This window comes from Camelus ferus, chromosome 19, assembly GCF_009834535.1.
Source record: "Camelus ferus isolate YT-003-E chromosome 19, BCGSAC_Cfer_1.0, whole genome shotgun sequence".
Taxonomy (NCBI): Eukaryota; Metazoa; Chordata; class Mammalia; order Artiodactyla; family Camelidae; genus Camelus; species Camelus ferus.
Genome location: NC_045714.1, coordinates 6,618,301 through 6,631,434, shown reverse-complemented (window position 1 = coordinate 6,631,434; position 13,134 = coordinate 6,618,301). Strand labels below are relative to the sequence as shown.

Below are 13,134 nucleotides of genomic sequence, written 5' to 3'. Positions count from 1 at the left end.
CAGCCCTCGTCTGGCTGTTGGGCTTTGTCCCAGGTGACAGTGTATGGGTGATGCATGTGGAGTGTTTCCCTTAGCTCTGGGCGTGAGCTTGGCAAAGGAACAAGGAGGGAAAAGGACTGCTCATGCAACAGACGTGGTCGGAAGTTGGTGACAGCACTTACGGGATTTGGGGGAAGTCAGATGCTCATTTTATGGGCTTGAGCACGTAGCAGACGTAATTCCCCTCCACCTGTAGCTGGTAGGCACTGTTGTCTATTCTCTTGAGAGTTTTGATCCAGAATGGGAGTTGAATTATGTCATAGACTTTTTAGCATCTATGGAAAAATATGAATTCTTCTAAGGTCTATTAACATGCTTACTAACAGCAATAGATTTCCTAAGGTTGAAATATCCCTGATATCAACCCCACGTGGTCACTGTGTATCTGGAAATAGGGTGATTGCAGATAGAACTAATTAAAATAAGATGAGGTCATAGTGGAGTAGGGTGGGCCCCTAATCCTGTATGACCGGTGTCCTCACAAAAGAGAAAATTTGGAGACACACAGACACAGGGAGAACACCATAAAAACATGAAAGCAGGTGTTGGGGGCGTGCATCTGTAAGCCACGTCCAAGCTCAAGGTGTTGGCAGGCGTGGCTCCTTCTGAGGGCTGTGCTGAGCTTCCGTGTGTTCCAAGCCTCTCTCCTGGTTTCCAGTGGTTTGCTGTTGGATTTCTTTCAGCAGTGTTCATGAGTGAAACTCGTCTGTAGTTTCCTTTTCGGTATGTTGTAGGTTTGATTTTCTTCCCTTCTCTGTGCTCAGGAACAGTGTGTGTATTGTGGGAGTACCGAATGCCCAAAAGCGTGATAGAATTCCCCTGCAGAGCCGCCTGGACCCGGTGTGTGTTTGCGCGGTGGTTCTGTGATGGCTTTTCTTGATTGTGTCTGTGGGAATCAGTATGTTTACATTTTCTATTTCTACTGGAGTCAGTTTTGGTAAACTTTGTAAAAAAAAAAAAATTATCCATTTCACCTATCCAGGTTTTCAAGTTTATTTGCCTAGAAGCATGCAAAATAGACTCTTATTTTTTTCTACTGAGGGCAAGAGTTAAGTACATAGTAATAGGAAGAATGGGGACAGAGCTGTGGGGGTCCTGACCAGGGCTGCTGACCCCACCTTGGAGGGGAGAGGTGGGCTGGCTCTCAGCAGACATATCAGAAATGGAATTCCGTTGTGTGTGCTTGTGAATTCAGTGAACTTGTGATACACTGGGAGAGATGGGCAGGTACTGGGGATCCCCAGGCACCTCCGGAGGTGCTGGATCTCCTCTGGGCCATGTCGGGGACTGACTTGTCCGGAGGGCTCACTTCTAATTGGCCTCAGTGGGTCTGGCGCGTCCCTCCTTCCATTCCTGGTAAGCTAATGCACGTGGCATCAACTCTGACTTTTTAGAAAGGGAAGCAGACAGCTGCCTATTGCTGGTAGAGTTTATTCCGATGATCCTTAAACACCTGGGGTCCCAGCCCTGTGAAAGGCTGTTGAAAGCCACAGGCCCCATGGCTGTAGGAGCGCACTGCGTGCGTGCCTGCCCCCCGCATCCCCGCCGCCCACGCTCGTCCCCACCCTCACACACGGGTCCCTCTGCCCCAGTGCACCTTATACCATTTTCAGTAGGTCACAGACCCTGCTGGAGCCCATTCCCTAATGTCACCTGCTCTGCACCTCAGGGCCACCTGCCCGCAGCCCATTCACAGAGGACAATTAAAACCTCATTCTTTCAGCAAACACTCACTGAATGCTGGTTTTGTGCCAGGCCCTGTGGGGTATAGAGACGAATGAGATGTGGTCCTGCCCTTGCCTGGCCCCCAGGCCAATGTGGGCACAGCCTGGTAAACAAACGGACAAACGAGGTGCTGGGATATAGTATCATGTTGTGGTGTTTTTTTGTTTTTTTGTTTTTTTTGGTTCTTACTAAAAATAGAGCTCTACCCTAAGCAAGCAAGTTCGCTAAACACGTGTGACATTCAGAGACGTTGCCGTCTGTGTCGAGTTAAGGACAGGCCTTAATAAGCCTGCTTTGTACAAATAGTGTCTCCAGGTGCAGCTGGAAAGGTGAAATGAGGGCTGAATTGAGCGGTGGCCTTGTCAGGGGAGGCAAAAGAACGAGGGAGAAAGTTGCCTTAATCATTCTTCATTACTGAACACATGTCAGCCCAGCTTCCAAATTAAAGGCCTTCTGTTCTCGAGGTGGTTTTAGATTTTGATCAGGAGTTGACACTCTTAAAATCTTACAGCTGGGTTATTTAGGTTGGTTCCTAAGGCTATTTTGTCCTCTCAGGTGATGGGGTTGGATACATTTGAAAAATGCAGCATTGGTGGCTCGTGGTTCTCAGTCCTGGCTGCACACTAGAACCTTCCAGCCGTACCTGGGACCGGTGAAGTCAGTCTTTGGGGGTCAGTTAATTGTTGAGAGTTGTTCAGTGGTAAATGGCAGGGCAGGCCTTGAACCCAGGTGGTTGGGGTCCCAAGTCCCTGCCCTCAGCACTACAGCTCAGCCAGAATGTCACTGACTCCAGCTTTCGTGGGTCCCCTATACACCACCATGGGGTGCATTCACCCCTTATGTTTGATATTTCTGTACTTAACCAATTCTGTCTTCTCCGCTGCGCTAAAGGAATTATACTCATTATAAAACATGCATAAAAAATGAAAATGGGAAAGGACAGGAGGTAGCCGGGTGTTCCGCTCTTTTTATATTTCTTTCTGCACCCCAGGGGATTGTCAGGCAGGCCTCCTGGGGTGCATGTTCCCCCTACTCTGGGGGCCATTGATTTGGCACGACACAGCACCAGGTCTGAAGTCAGGAAATCCTGGCTTGAGGTTCTGACTTAGTTTTCTTCTACCTCTGTGACCTTGACCAAGCAAAAGTACCTGGCATTAACAAGCATGTAATAAATAATTGCCAAATAAATGGATGAACGTTACATAATCCCTTATTAGTGGGATGCCTCAGGGCAGGTGATTCTGATTCTCTGCGCTTGTGTTTTCTCATCTGTGAAATGGAGATGGTGATGGCAGGTTTCCACAATGCAGTGTGATCACTCGCAGCAGCTGGGCTGTGTGAACCTCAGATGGATGGCAGTGGTGATGTGTTCTGAGAAATAGGCTTTGCCTTTGATGAATCCTGAGCCTTAAGAGAAGATGGTCATTGGAGAGGTGCCACTGGCTACTGGGCTTAAATCAGCACCACTGTCGCTCAGGCATCTAACTTACATACAATCAGTTCTGACTTTAAAAACTCTCGTCTGGCCCCTGCCTTGGCCCCAGAATATGGCTGGCTGCAGAAGCTTTCTCTGTTGGCCAGACTCTCAGGCTGGAAGGTTCCCTGTGGCTGCTTCTCTCAGGGAGGCAGGGCCTTCCCAGGTGGCCTGCCCTGGCCCCACGGGACCCCCTGAGCCAGGTCCGGGAAGGGGAGGTCTTGGAGAGGGCAGCTGGTGGATGCCTTGTGGCTCCCCCACCGAGGGACTTCCTCTTCCCTCCCTCCCCGGCACAGGAAGTAGCCACGGGCTCCGCAGAGCTCCGGCCGAACTCGGCTTCCCCGGGCTGGCACGCGGTTCGGTTTTTGCTGATTGTTCCCAACCAAACTGAGCTCAGGGAAGAAGGCAAGACTCGGCCCTGGGGCTCCTCCTGGAATGGGTCAGGGGCTGTCTACCTCCCTTGCTGGAGCAAAGCCCGACCTGGCTTCCCCCAAAGCAAGAGGAACTGCCTTTTGACTTTTTCCCTGAACTTTTATTATGAACATTTTCCAAAATATGGAAAAGTAGAGACAACGGTGTAATTAACTCCCATGTTCCCACCACCTGGCCTCAATGGTTATCAACATCAGGCCCATCTTATTTCCTCCCTGCCTCTCAGTATTCTCTGCGTCTTCACCCCTGGTTACTTGAAATCACATCCCAGACGGGATAAGAGTTTATTAATAGATTAGTTTGTAGCTCTCAAAAATCAGGACTCTTAAAAAAATCAAATACCATTATCAAACCTAAAAAAAGAAATACTTAATTTCAAATGTCCAGTCTTTAAATTTCCTGCTTGTGTCACAAGTCTCTTTTTATGGTTAATTTGTGTGCCCCAAGATCCCAGCAAGAGCCTCGCGTTGTACGTGGTTGACACGGCCGTTACGTCTCTTTCATTTGATAAAGCTCGCCATCAGTCTGTTTTCTTGCCATTTATCTGTTGAAGAATTAGGGTTACTTTTCCTGTGCTGTTCTCTACGTGCAGGATTTTGCCAGTGGCATCCCTGTGGTGGTTTTTTGTTTAAAAACATGTTCTTCTGTCCCTTGCATTTCCTATAAACTGGCATGTAGATCTAAAGCCCTGTGCTTTGGATTTTTAATGCCTTTTTTTTTTTTTTTTAACTCCTCTGCCAGAGAAATGTATCAAAGGTCCACTGGAAGCTACAGAAAGAGCAGAGAGATTGCTTTTCCTGAGTTGGCATTTGGGACCCTCCCTGCATCCTAACCTGAGGTTTGGGCAAAGAGCATTTACTCAGCTGGGCCTATTTTAGTGAATACGATGTATTTCTAAAAGCCAGCCCTTCCCACGTGAATTTTAATTGAGCCATGCGTGAGTGGGCTTTCTGAAGGTAAGAAAGTTGCCTACAAAGCTCAGAATTTATAAAGGTCCTTATCAAAACAAACCTGCTTGGGCATGCCTGCGAAAAGGGGGCACTGTCAAATGAGACGGGGTGAGGGGAGAAACCTTTAAGTCTGCAGTGCCTGCGAGAGTTATTGTAAAGACCACAGAAAGGGGCTGTTGACCTGGGTAGGCCTAAGAAGCTGGGCTGCGGGTCTGAAGTCCGCAGTGGGTGCCGTCACCTCCGTTGCCATGGAGAAAGGAGGACTGTCATTAATGACCATGATTACCAGGGGCCACTGAGGAAGTGTGTCCACCCCCGGGAACATGGCACTGAGATGAAGGCTCCTGGGGACAAGTGTAAATAAAGAACCCATCAGTCAGTTGGGTATTAATTTTAAGTCTCTGCCCTTGGCCGAAGGTAACAGGAGCCCTGCAGTCTTCAAGGGGAAGTTTCCACTTGGATTTCAAGGTGGCTGAAAGAAAGGTGGAAATCAGCCTTGCAGGCTGGGCCGGGGGGTGTGGGACTCAGTAAGGGGCATGGCTGTTGGAGGTGCTGGTGGAAAGCTGAGGGGGCTTTGCTGAGTGAGTTAGAGGAAAAGAAGAGAGGAAGGTGGCCACCACCTCGCCCACGTCCCCTTGTGCAGGGCTTTGATGGAGAGACAGAGTTAGCTGTGGCGAGCCCTTCTTCTGAGGGAGGATTATCTGAGGTCTATTTCTGATTAATTCTTCGACCAGATCTTTCCTTCTCCTTTTGGCAAGGAAGTCACCTGAGCCCTGCTCTCTGCCATGCCCTGCAAAACAAATGTGGAGAGACTCTCTTCTGTTGGAGGGTGACCTCTCTGCATCACAGGTTTAATCTCCAGTGGCTGTCTTCTTGAAGAATGGAGGTGGTATGGCAGGGTGACTGGATAAAGTGTGATGTAATCACTTGATGGAATACTACACAGCAAGAAAAAAGAAATGGCAGCTGGCACACAACATGGTTGACTCTCAGCCAGAAGGTTGAGGACAGATGTGTCGTGTCCATCCCGTCTGATTTTATTTATATGATGTTCTAGAGCAGGCAAACCCGGTCTGTAGTGAAAGAAGGCAGGCTAATGGGTCTCCCCGAATGAGGATGAGGTCACCAGGGAACCTTTTGGCCAGGTGCAAATAGTCCGTATCTTGAGTGGTGGATACACAGGTGCATACATTTGTAAAGAGGCACAAGATGGACTTCTAATATCTGTGCATTTTACTGCGTTTAAATGATGTCTCAGTTTGAATCCCAGGTCTGCCCCTGATTGTTTTTGTGACTTTGGGTGCCTCTGCACCCCCGAGCCTCAGTTGCCGCATCTGTAACACAGAGGAGGTGAGAATACCGCCTCCCAGGGTGCTTGTAAGCTTCAGAGAGGGAGACGGTACACAGGAAAGTTCGAGGCACAGTGAACACCAGCTATTTGAGTGAAGGAAAATTGAAAGGTCTTTGAACTTCTTAAAAGCAGGAGGGCCCCTGGAATGGCTTTAAACCGGTTCTTTCCATCTTAATTTGAGGACGGAGGTGAGGTTTCATATCTGCCAGATGCCTGGGCCCTGATGCCCCCACCCCAAAGCTGACCTCGAGGCACACGGGTTGCAGATTCCATGCATTTCTCTGCTTCTCTCCAAAAGGAATACGTGTCAGCCCGCGGGTGCATGTGTTTTTGCAAACGGTCATGCCAGTGGCCGGTTGGTAAAGCTTGTTGCTTGCAAGTTGTCCCGGGTCCTGTGTCCCGGGTGCCTGTGTCGTGGCAGGCTGCCTGGGAGACAGGACCGAGCCCTCCTTTCTGCCCTGTCTGGTGAAGGCAGACAGCTGCCTTAGCTGGGGCAAGGTCAGCAAAGAGCGTAGCATTCAAGGTGGCTTTTTCCAGTGGTTCCACGTTGACGAGACGGGGTGGTAAACTGCCTTCCTTCCCTCTCTGGCGTTTCTGGACCTGACTTATCTGGATGGAATTTCTCACCTCGCACGCCCTGCGTCTGTCTGTATGTGTCACCTCTGAATGACGGGCGTGACAACCTGATTCTCCGGCGTTATTAATGCACACAATCCATTGACTGGGAATCCAGTTACTGTCCGGCGTGCGTGCATGGCAGGGGCAGAAGGGTGTTGGGGCCCTTTGGAAAGTTTGCTACGTGCTGAATTTGTTACTTGAGGGCACTCTGTAACTTTTCAAAGAAGGTCTTTCCTATAGGTGGGGCGAGCCGCCAGATGAAAAATCCATTTACCTTCTGCTCCTCTTGGCATTTCCTTGTGGCCCCAACACACAGGTTATGAGAGTAGTGGGATGGAGGCAGGCAGGACGCTTTCCCTCCATCTTCTCCCTCGCCCTCCAGCCTCACATGTGCGGTGCCAGGTTGTGGCATCCTAACGCTGCCATGGCAACAGACTGTGATGTCTCAAACCCACGGCCCGGGCCGCACACCACCTTGGGATGTGAGCTCATTGAGCGGTGGTGGGCCTATCGCCTCAGACAGGGGTGGACCGCAGCTCCGGGGCCCCGCTGCCAGCCCGAGGGGTGTCTGGCCTCCAGGCCGTGCCTTGGCTTCTCTCCTCCGAGTTGCTCAAGCCTGAGAGCACCGGCTCACTCTGCCCCCTCCCCTCCCCCCCCCCAAAGGACAGGCGCCTCATGGAGGCTCCTTGGCTGGGTTTCTATTTCAGTCATTCTATTCTGCTTCCTGAAAATTCTGCCCGCCTGTAGTTCTAGGTGGAGAAGATGTTCTCTCGCTGTTCCTTTTTTCAGAAGCGATCTGTTGGCTGGTGGGTTGGCACAGACAGCTGCCTCAGACTTGGCCGCGTGTCCCTGAGGGTGAGCCAGAGGCTCCAGGAGGCCAGGCGCTGGCAGGGACCTTTGTGTGGCCTGAGTGGGATTTTTAAAATAATCGTTGACTCAATCCTGGGGCAAATGGAGGGACTGTGAATAGTCCAGAAGACAGGAGTCCGTGTCTTTGGTTGTCGGGGCAGCCTACCTCCTGAGGCTCCAGAGCAGTTTTTATCCTGGGGGTACCTCCTTTCTGTGTGTTCGGGTTAAGGTGTCACCATGCAGGAAGTACCCTCTTGTGAGAAGCAGGGTGGAGTGATGGTTGTGGGGTGGAGGCCATGTAGAAGCTGTGTGACCTTGGGTAAATTAACCACCCTCTCTGAGCCTTACTTTTCCCATGTATAAAATGAGAAACTATCACCTGCATTGTAGGGTGCTTGTCAGGCAAACATTACTGCATGTTGAACGCGTATACTGTGGTTCTTGGTTTAATGTAAACGGTAGAGACGTGTTAGCTAGAATGAGTTTTGTTATTGCAACTAGCTCATTGTGTCAGTAACACTTCAGTAAGATCTAGTTGATCAGCTCCCAGGCAGCCAGGAGAAAAAGAGTACAAAGCATGGAGTGGAAGGCGTGTTGGAGGCATTCTTTACCTACTTCACATATTTTCTGAAGACGAGCAGAAAAAGAGAATTCTCAAAGTGCTGACCGATACGTTTCATTTTTATAAAAATCTCTTCCCTTTTTCTTTTTTTAATGCTTTTGAAGGCACTGGGGGCTAGTGGATGTTATACTTTCAAGTTGTAAAATAAGGCAAGAAAGCAGAGAAAGGGGACAGTCTTCACTTAAAAGATCATTCTTTCCATAATAATACTAATGTGCTGATAGGCCCATTGATTGAGTGTTTATTTCATGTGTTTTGGGCTCCATCTGGATTAGGTGAGACAGCAGGTGGGCACTGTTGCCAATCTCAGCACCGCGTTGTACGCGAGGGCTCAGTGGTCCCCCAGGTCACACAGCCGGGGGTGGGGGGCGAGGCAGCGGGGCTGGGGGCCCTTAACTGTGTTAACTGAGGCCCGGATCTCAGTGCAGACGCCTCGCTGAGGCAAGGCTGGAGTGGCCTCCCCGGCAACCTTGTCTTGCGGTTTCTGAGGGTGGCCAGAGAGCTCCCCACATATTCCGGGGTCTAGAGGTTGGGGTAAATACCTGGGAACTTGATGAGGGAAGAGGTGATGAAAACTAGAACTTTCAGATGTCTGCTGTGGAGATGACTGACCTGGGAGGGCTGACAGTGGCCAGATGTCTCATTTCTGAATCGATTCAGGTTTGACTCATAGACTGATGCTCCCAGTAGTCTTGTGGGCCGCTGTGTGCAGGACAGGAGGGATGGAAGGGAGTTCTGGGGCAAGCATGTGCAGAAGCATGGGGGCACAGAGGACCTAGAGCCTGCAACCTCTGACTCCTCCCTCTCTCCTTCCACCTTCGGCCTCTTTCTGGATACTGCTGGCTCGAGTGTGGGCCAGGTACCTCCCATGGCAAGTGGGATGGTTTTACGGGGCCCACCAATGAGGACATCGCATGTAATGAGAGCCACCTGCCTTGTGGTGCTTCTCTGTAATCTGGTCGGGAGGAGTGGAGTCGCAGGTGCTACTATGTCTTCAACGCCTTTCTTCCTGACACTTGCTGTTCCTCCCCCCACCTCCAGCTTTAAAAAAGTAGACTTTCTGGGATTGTGGAAATGACCTGCGTCTTCATTATGGTGGTGGTGACAAGGGGGTAGAACATTTGGCAAAGCTCACTGAACTCTATCCTCAAAACCTGGATGTATAAATTATCTGTATGTATAAATTATCTAAGGCAAGAGCACTGAAGAGGAAAAACGTGGGCCTCAGGCTCAGAGCCTTTGGCCGGCAACAGTGTCTCGCTTGAATTTAGTAACTTTTATTTTTATTGTATTTTTACCCTACCTTCTATTTATGGAGGTGACACTGATTTTCCATCTGTGGCAGCGGTGTGAAGTTTCCTTTTAAAAAAAATTAAGGTAATATGCGAATACATTTAAATAGAAATATTAAGTAAATAATATTTATGGGTGGTACATGAATATAGCAAAGATCATGCAAGTGGTAAGAAAAGCAAGCTTTTTGGAGCCCTTTCGGAGAGAAGCTGGTGCTTCTGAGATGGAGCTAACTTCTCCCAGTGCTGTGCCCACGGCAAGGGCTGTAAGGGAGTCGTCTGCGAGGATGGCAGTTCTTTGGGAAGAAAAGCAGAGAATCCTAGCTACTTAAAGAAATACCCTAATGATGAGTCTTTTGTCTGTGAGATTTACTGTCAAATACCCAGGGGACTGAGAATTAAATAATTATAAATTACCTCCATATTCCCTGCTTGTGGTTAAACTTTCAAAATCTTGGGGAGAGAAAAGAAGAAGAAACAATGCTGCTTGGATTAATTAAAACCAAGGCAAAGGCTTTAAAGGCTTTTTGCTCAGCAAACTGTCCTTTCTCTTTTTCAGCGCTGCCCAGGAGTGTGCGTGGTGTGTGTGTGTGTCTAGGGCCGGAGTTTCTGTGACAGTTCACGTCAGCCCCGAAAGGGGTGCTTCTGATAAGATGTAATGCAGTTTTTCTGATAAGGCCGGAATTTTTGCTAAGAGGCGTTTTGGGTTTTGTTTTGCTAGTGCACAGGGCAGTGAATTAGCAGAATGCCGTCAGACACGGACTTGATGTTGATTTCTTTCTAGATTAAAAACTCTATGCTGCTACCTGAGGGAAAGATGTGTGTTTGTGGGTGCGCGCTCAAGTGCAAAAACACGTTTATGTTGAACTGTAGCTTCACGAGAACCCTGGGCCCTACAGAGTCGAGCTAGAAAAATGAAAGATTTCAGAGCCAGAAGCAACCAAGGGGACTGATCTGGTTTAACGCCATCCTGTTATACATGAGGCGGTCTTGACTTCGAGTGGGTGGGGGACTTTTCCAAGGTACTCAGTGGCAGAGTAGGATGACAACTCAATTTCCTGCTTCCTAAACTGGGGTGTCATTTCTTTATCTCATGTTATGGCACCCCCCCCCACCTTTAAAGTGAAATAACATGTGTCTTTGGAAATTATGTTTCCATATCTACATAATACAGAAATCAGAGTCTCTTTTCTGCCCTGTCACTGCCTCTAATTACTTAGTCCTCCCTGGAGGACGTCACTGTGACCTGTAACTCCCAGAGAAGGCCTGTGCATCCATCAGCATTGTGTGTGTGTGTATACACACTCTCTTACCCTCTGTTTTTATACTATGCAAACTGTCTGCATCTTTAACACTATCTTGTCATCATTCTATATCAATGCAAAAAGAACTTTTTCAACCCTTTTTATAGCTATATTATACCCCATTTTATTTACAACAAAATTTAACACATTCCCAGCTGATGGGCAGTAGGTTGCTTCCAGGCTTTTGGGATTATGAACAGGGCTGGACTAACTACATTTATACACACTCATTTTGCACACATGAGGGGCTATCTGCAGGATAAATTTCTAAAAGCGACACTGCTGGGTTCCAAGGATGCGTGCATTTGGAATTTTGATAGATATTACCAAATCACCCTCTCTTGAGGTTATATCTTTCCACCTTTTGGTTTGGATGTTAGCATCTTTGAGAAGTAGTTTAAATATTTCACACAGACTTTTCTAAACTAGCTTTATTAATTTATTCAGCCGACTGACAGATGCTTTTTGAGGGCCTACTTTGTGGCAGGTCCTTTTCAGGTGCTAGGAATACAGTTGGTGGGGGTGAGAGAATCCTCATGGAATTGACTGATTGATGGGGGTGGGGCTGGAAGTTGGGGGAGAGAGAGACAATAAACAAATAACTGCAGAATTACTTGGTTGCTATTGTGAGAAGTGCAATGGAGCCGAACAGGGAAGTGTGAGTGGGTCTGAGCTCGTCAAGGTCAGAAAGGCTTGTGGGAGCACGTGATACTTCGGCCAAGCTGGAGAGGAGTGGCTTTAGAGAGAAGAGGTCTGAATGGGGGTGGGGAGGAACTCTTGAGGCAGCAGGCACAGCAAGTGCAAAGGTCCTGGGGCAGAAAGGAGTTTGGTGCCTTCTAATAGGAGAAAAACAGGCAGTTTGGCTGGAGTCCAGAGAGAGAGAGGAGAGGGCAGAGAGAGGCAAGGCTAGAGGGGCGGTCAGGGGTCTGACCTGCCTGGTCTAGTTGAATTTATCTTTGCCCTAAGAGCTGTGGAAAGCCATTTCTGGGCTCTTACGCGGGGTAGGGCACCATCTGACCCCTATGAGATAAGCTCAGCTAAACCAGACAGCACTTACCCCAGGATAGACCAGAAAGGGCACCAAAGAAATTGAGGGTCGTCTGTGCACAACTGCCAACTCTGCTGTTAAGAGTGTGGAAGCAAGCAATAGGCCATATGTAAACAAATACGAGTGGCTTTGTTCCAATAAAACTTTATTTACAAACGTAACTTGTGGGCCAAATTTCGTCCATGAGCTATAGTTTGCCTGCCCCTGATCTAGCAGGATGTGATGCCCCAAACAGACAATATATGATGTGATATGAGCTGGTTGTAACAGGTGTCAGTGGAGAAAAGATGGCAGGGAAATGGGGTGGAGACGATCCTTTTGGGCCTGTCCAAGGAGGGGCAGACTGAGCTGGCATGTGAAGGAATTAAGGGAAGCAGCCGGGTGAAGATCTTCGGGGGAGAGTTTCGGGACAGAGGGAACGTCACATGCAAGAACCCTGAAGCAGGAGCTGCTTGAAGAATAGTGAAGATGTCAGCGGGGCTGGTGCTGAATCAGCTTGGGAAAAAGTGGGGAGAGTGGGGCCAGGGGCAAGTGTGTTAAGGACTGTCCTGGGACATCTGGGGAAGCCTTTAAAGCAGATTTCACTTTACAATGGACATTTCATTAGACAGCTGCATGGAGAACAGACCGTAGAGGGTGCGGGTAGAAATGGGGAGGCCAGGGAGGGAGTGACTGCAACCGTCCAAGTGGGAGGGGATGGCAGGAGGGGGCGACACCTGAATTTGTTTTACATTTTAATAGAGTGGTGAAGCTTTGCTGGTGGATCAGACATAAGGGCATGAGAGGGAGGTGTCAAGCCTGACCTCTAAGTTAAGACAGAGGATGGAGGGGCCTCCACTGAACTGGGGAGCTTGAAGGAGGAGCGCGGTGAAGGGTGGTGGGAACAGATAGCTAGTTCCCTCATTTCACTCCCCAGCTGTGGGTGCTTTTGAGGTGGCAGCAGAAGCCTGAGCTAGGCGGCCACAATTAGAGAAGAAATTAGGTCATTCTGTATCCACTGATTTTAATAGTTTGGGAGGCTCCATATAGCCATGGCTCTGGCTTTTGGGGGCCAAGTGGCGTGTCTGTGGAATTTCTATCCTGTTCATTCTGTATTGGGTGAATCTCTTCCCCTCCCTGGAGCTCAGTTTCTTCATCTGTAAAATGGCACATGATGAGATGTGACTCAGGAGTCCTGCTTCGAAATTAAGCCACTTTTTTCATGTGGGCATAAACATGTGGGATCTGAACCCAGAGCTCGATGGTCCCCAGAGCTGGTGCAGTCCCCCTCTGCGTCCCATAGCTGCATCGTACACGTGCAATGATCAGATGGGCCTAGATCGGTGTTTTTCAAACTGTGAGTCATGACCCACTGGTGGGACAGGAAATCTGTTGAATGAGTTATGACCAGCATTGAAACAAAATAACTCCAGGCAGGAGGATAGATAAGA

General features: G+C 49.0%; 1 protein-coding gene across 5 annotated transcripts in view; it reads left to right on the top strand.

The window, feature by feature from the left end:
* The window catches only part of NFATC2 (nuclear factor of activated T cells 2), a 146,430-nt gene that overhangs the window by 15,599 nt on the left and 117,697 nt on the right, over positions 1–13,134 (top strand). The gene's annotated exons all lie outside the window — the stretch shown is intronic.